The sequence below is a fragment of the Saccostrea cucullata genome, unplaced genomic scaffold (genome assembly GCF_032062105.1).
Source record: "Saccostrea cucullata isolate Sc308-1 unplaced genomic scaffold, CSIRO_AGI_Scuc_v1 ctg2120, whole genome shotgun sequence".
NCBI lineage: Eukaryota > Metazoa > Mollusca > Bivalvia > Ostreida > Ostreidae > Saccostrea > Saccostrea cuccullata.
Genome location: NW_026937845.1, coordinates 75,327 through 82,306, shown reverse-complemented (window position 1 = coordinate 82,306; position 6,980 = coordinate 75,327).

Here is a 6,980-nt window from a genome sequence, read left to right as displayed (position 1 = left end):
GTGCAGGTTTCATTTCCAAGTAACTATAAGCCCTGTGTTGACCAAACTTGCATGGATGATACATCTAAGGATGCATACTATCAGGCTTGCTTCAGATGCTGAATCTGACCTACATTTTCCGGTTGAGTGAACAGGTTAAATTTTTTTTGGCAGGTTTTATTTCCAAGTTACTATAAGCCCTATGTTGACCAAACTTGCATGGATGATACGTCTAAGGATGCATACTACCGGGCTTGCTTCGGATGCTGAATCTGACATACATTTTCTGGTTGAGTGATAAGGTTAAAGTTTTTGGTGCAGGTTTCATTTCCAAGTAACTATAAGCCCTATGTTGACCAAACTTGCATCGATGATACATCTAAGGATGCATACTATCAGGCTTGCTTCGAATGCTGAATCTGATCTACAATGTACATTTTCCGGTTGAGTGAACAGGTTAAAGTTTTTGATGCATATTTCATTTCCAAGTAACTATGACTTCTTTAATGACCAAACTTGCACGGATGATACATCTAAGGATGCATACTACCGGGCTTGCTTCAGATGCTGAATCTGACCTACATTTTCTGGTTGAGTGAACAGGTTAAAGTTTTTGGTGCAGGTTTCATTTCTAAGTAACTATAAGCCCTATGTTGACCAAACTTGCATGGATGATACATCTAAGGATGCATACTACCAGGCTTGCTTCGGATGCTGAATCTGACCTACATTTTGTGGATGAGTGAAAATGTTAGTTTGTGATGAATGTATCATTTCCAATTAACTATGAGCCCTATAATGAGCAAACTTGCATGGACGATACATCTTAGGATGCACACTAATGGACTTACTTTGGATGCTGAATTCGACATACATTTTTTCAGATAATAGACCAGGTAAAAGTTATGGGTGCAGGTCAATTACCAAAAAACTTGAAGGCTTATATAACATTGTATAAACCAAACCAAACTTGTACAAATGTTGCATCAGGAGATGAAAACTCTCAAATTTGCTTCAGATGCTTAATTTTAATTACATTTTCATGAACAACTAGTTTAAATTTTTTATGTAGGTCTATTTCAATGTATTCGATCAAAATTGCTTAAATATTTTCATTTCTGGAATGTACACTTTTTGTTGGTTAATTGTGTGACTTTGCCTTACTTAAAGACAACATTCGTTGAGGTGAGCTCTGTAATCTCTGATTACCTATGTTTATATTACTGTTTAATGAAAATGTACGACTTTTATTATGCTGACATATACTTCTGTTTATTTATAGCTGGCACATTAAATTACATGTATATCAAATGAAAATAAATGCAGTGTTTGTAATTGGACCGTTAAAATTGTTAAGATGAAAAACCCTTTAGAATTCTTTCCGTGTGAGTTTCTTCCTCGTACACTTATATACCACTGTAAATGTGTTTGTTAATGATTAATCCGTATCTCATCTATATACAAGAAGTTTCTTCCTTAGTTGCGACATGACCTAATTCCGGCATCTTCACTTTAAGCCCTATTCCTACTCCAAACCCTAACCCCAACCCTAAATGAAATGGCTGCTTGCTCTTCAACACTGGTGTAAGTATAATCTTGAATATTTAATGGTGATATAAATGTCAAATCATATTGCAAAATGCAAAAAAAGTAAAAAAAAAATCTCAAAATTAATATATTTATATCAATCGTCGGAAACCCACGGGTGATCTCGTCTTTACTTATCATTGATAAGTAAAGATGAGATCACCCATGGGTTTCCGACGATGATTTATATCACAATATTTATATGTACAAATAATGGTCCTGATATAATTGAGATATCATTCCATAAATATTTCATTAAAAAAAACTTTGATCCGCTATCAGTATCCTACCCTTGGGGGGGATATGACTTGAACAATTTTGAATCTGCATTACCTGAAAATAATCTGTATAATGGTTGGCGGCAACGAGGCAGAGAAAAAGATCAATCAGTGAGTAAACAATATACTTTTGTATAAGTTCAGAAAATTATATTTTACGGAGGATAGCAACTATTAGGCAACCCCAAATACTTCGAAACGACATGTAAAATTGTTTCGTTTTCTTACACAACTTCTCATCAATTTTCGGGGTATCAGTTTTCGACTTAATTAAGAGGCAATATTCTATATTAATTCTGACCTTCAGGGAGTTTCTTTCACAATACCTTAAATTGTTGTGAAGCATTGCAATTGAATTTATCTTTATTAGAACTTCATTAATCAATATTTTAGTATACAAGTCATTAAGGCTTCAAACTCCATGTGACACTCGGGGTGCCGACTTCTGCGTCTCACAGTTTGGCGACATGTCTATGAAAAAGAAATCTTTTGTATACAGTTTTCAATTTTTCTGGGTTGAAATATAATTGTCTAAACTAACAGGTCGGAGAGAATACTCGAAATCGGGTATTATCCGTGAAATCGCGTATAATACTCGATATTAGGGTATCGTTGAATCCGCGAAATCGGGTATAGGAGGTGTAATGACCTAATAAAACTTAAACAATGGGATGGCACATGTTGCCGAGTTAACTTTCATCTAGATACACATGGTTTCTAAAGGTATCACTAGCTAAGTAAGAATTTGGACGTCAAGATTAATGCGCTCGGGACAACAAATACTCGTGGAGCCCAGTACATTTCATGATCTGCAAACAAAAAGGCGTTCGATTTGCTTTATATTTTTCCTTATGTTGAAAGTATTTGCATCTTCCTAATGTTCATTCCCAACACAACAGAATTGTAAAGTATCAGAATTCGGGAATGTATAATAATTCCACATCAATACGACAAACATGAACAATTTGTAAATAAAACAAATTATACGGAAACACATTTCAAACACCAGATATGATGCCATGTATAAAGAAGGGATTGTCTATCGTATCTATTTATGCGTCATTAATTACTTTCACATTCATCTTGTGCATAAAATCAAATTTATTTATGAATGTATAAATAATGTAATGATGAAAATGTCTAAAATTTCGGCTAAAAGAACCCTCTTTCTCTTTTTTTGAAAATCTTTTCTTTTTTATTTATCATTCAAACATATTTGCAGAATACAAGGAATATATCTACAACATTTTAGCAGAGACAATGATAGTTTCAGGAATACAGCTAATGAGAGAACATAACTGTTAATCGTTTAATTTCGTTAAGTCATCAATATTTTACCATTTATTGGCGACTTCAAACGGGGGGGGGGGGGGGGGGGCTAAAGGCTTCTTAACCACCTCTGACAAAACAACCTCGACTGTGTTCTACATGTGTTGTCCAAGAGACCTCTCTTTGAATGTCACGGTCGGTTAAACTCGGTCATATATTTTTAATCGCACGGAAGGTTTATTCATCAAATAAAAATCATATACATTGTAGGTAAACAAAAAGCAACCTGTTATTTTCTTACACAATATAAGACTACAATGAACTAGAATTCATGTTTATTTTTTAAACACATTTTTTCATTATAGATGGGTATTAGGAAAAGTTATTGCCATGAGTAATACGTATCATAGATAAAATAACTAAAAGAAAACTGTGACATATTGTCTAGAACCAATCAGATAGTGCGTTGTATTAGCATATTATAATGAAGTATAAGATAGCGATATAAAAAAATATAGAAGGTAAAGAGGTAAAAGTTATCCTGTCTATCAAATAGTATAATAAAGAAAGGAAGTGGCTACGATTTTTATGAAGTTTTAATGTCCGATGAGGAATTATATTCCCAAAATGTAAGACAAGAGTTTCCAAGGCAATTGAACACTACATTATTTCAGTTTGTTCATTAACATGTTCATAAACGTAAAAACTATAAGAAATGTGAAAACTTGAGTATGTAATTCATATTTCAATATGACTGTACCTCGATCAATCTATATTGAGAAAGTCAATGTATTATAAGCTCATGAAAAGTTGTACACATTTGACTTTTATTTATGCCCCCCCCCCCCCCAAAAAAAAAAAAAAAAAAACAAGAAAATCCTGTTCATATGACTTCTTCCTCTCAATTTTCACACAAAATTAGATGCATAAAATAAAGATAAAATAGCACAAAAATAGCCCTTTCCATTTTTTTTCTTTTTAAATCTAGGTTCGAGTCACCTTTTTCCTATTTTTCTGTTCTAATGTGCACTATGTTATCAAAAGTGTAACTCTTTTGTCTCTACAAGCTGTTTTTAAATATGTCGTTTTCGACTGATACATATAAAGAGAGAAGGCTTGCAACTCTTTTCTCGTCATCCGCCTCACCTCGCTTAAACTTCGCTCGATTATTTATCTAAACCTGAATAAAACATGGGATATGCATACATTAATAAATTTGTTATACATTCCTCTTCCTTTTCATATTTCCATTTAATTTTTATGTGCCCCCAATCTGTAAATATTTCGATGGAATCACTCGCATCTAGGGTAAAATTTTTTGATCGGAATGATATGATAAAATGATACAAAAACTAAAGTTTTGATCGTTTACTAGGAGAGAAATAACACTTTTTACGGATTTTTGGCTCAAATCTGTACTTAGACTTGAAGCATTTAACAGTCAACATAAATTCATAGTTCTAGTATGTGTGAAAAATCTTATGACGTCGCGCACGGTGTTGGTGTCAAAATGTCGAAAATTACTATTGCGGCGGCATTTGCGCTATTTCCATGATTTTAAACAATTCACTATATGAAAACTATATATCATTCGGTCGGTAATTGTATACTAAATACATTTTAACAAAAAAATTGATTGAAAACTTCCATTTATCAAATATATTAATTCGACTATTCAATTAATTACGTCAAAAACGCATGTAGATCGGTAACAGGAGCGTCGCACACGCAATAAGAAAATGTTGATAATTTCCATAAAACAAACAATACAAACATAAAATTTAGCAGAAAAGTTCAAAATATGATGTAAATGATTTAAAGTTTTACAATTGTGATGTTGTTCAATCCGAATGCTGTGAACGCGTTGTTCAAAATGCAAGACAGCGATGTAGATAAGCGTTATCCGAAGAAATATGGAAGGAACATGAAATGTCATCGGTAACTTTAAAAAATAATTTCATGAGCAAAATCAATTTTGAAATGGCATGTCAATGATCCTTTTTGTGTGCAAGGAACTATATTTTAAATTAGACTGATATTTTGTGTCGATATGTATGTTGGGTTTCTGATATTAAGCCGATTTATTATGGGGCCATTGACTAAGATGGTGTGTCACAAAGTTTGGAGGTTCAATGTCGCAAAGTTTTTAAGATTCGTAATATGGCAAATTTTGTAATTCTGGATGAAAAATTGATGTTGAAAATTATTTTAAATTCTACAAAATGTTGCCATGTTATTAAAGAAAAGATCTCTAGACAGAATTTTAACTTGCGGTACCTTAAATTTTAATAATAATTGCCGTGTTACATATATGTACTACATGTAGCTATACGTCACAATTGAATTTAACGGCAAAAACGTCACGTTTATATGCTATACTCCAGCAATGGCCTACATTTTAAGAATTATTTTTTTTAATTTGGCACCAAACATAGTTAAATACAAAATGTGCAAAATCAAAACTTTATTTAGATATGAAAATGAATTGATTCTATAAAGAAGTGTTTGTTTTAAAGGCTTTTTACAAAGTCAACATAAATGTCACACATTGTCCAAAAGTAACAAATCTAACTATAATTGTACAAATGTGGTAACATTGATCATATGTGTAGTCATTGAAAATAGACATATTGAAAATCAAAGGATTTTTATGAAATGTGCATCTTTTCAAAAAGTTATTGGTATATTCCAAAATAATTTCAATAGAATGGTGACAAAATCCTAAGAAAAATTAAACGTCAACATAATTGTCACAGACGTAAAAATTTGGCGTAATAATGACGTTATTAGTTTCAATGCATAAAATGTTATGTAAAGTGTCAAAATATTTTTCTCTCTCCAAAACTTACGCTTTTGTTGCTGATGAGCCTGATATGGATAAAAGAAAAACATACCAATAATGATTAATTAGAAGAATAATTTAAGTTTTAAAAGTTGTATTTATATATAAAAGTAAAACATGTGCAGTGTATACTTGTACACTGTATCGGTATATATCCTTGTCAGAATCTGTACAAAAGTACCATTCAGACAGAGTTCGAATTAAGACACGAGAAAAAAAATCACACAAACAAAAATTTATGCAAGGATATGATTTCAAATATGAATAAACTCACAGTAAAGTGTGTCAACTCTATTTTATGCTGGTATAAACTGTTCTAAACACGGCGAGTTTACATTGAATAGGCCAATATTGAATAAGGGTATATGGGGTTGTCGGAGGTGAGTAAAAATGTATCAGATTTTCAATACAAGATAAGATAGGAAAAAAATAATTCAATGCGAAATCAGCAACATATCTACAATCGTACAATTTACTGAAAACAAAGGACAGGTTCTAGGGCCTACTGATATGATATCATATAGAATTGTTTTGAATTTATCTCAATAAAATAAAAAGCATGTAAATTTAAAATGCGTTGAAGAACAAGTTTCGTTATTTCTACCATTTTTTTTAATGAGGCAAACCATGCGTATATTTTCCTCCCGCAATATACATGCAAAAGGGTGCAGAGAATTTAATTACATGTGTTTTCAATTACTTGAATTATTTAATTGGCGTCATTACTGGGTTTTTATTTTTTCTGCATAAAAATGTTAGCAAAAAAGTAACGTCGAATAATTTTTTTTAGAACTTTACGTAAAATAATGTCATTTTGACGTTACCGAAACTGACACCAACACCGTGCGCAACGTCTTTTTATTTGATATATTTTGAAACTTTAGTCCCTTATTTGTACATGGCATATACGCATTTCTACGCCTCTGACTTAAAAAACGAGTATAGTGTGAAAAAATATTCATAACTTCATTAAAACTACAAATATCAGAATAAATCTTGCACCGTTGGAAAGAGAAAATAATTAC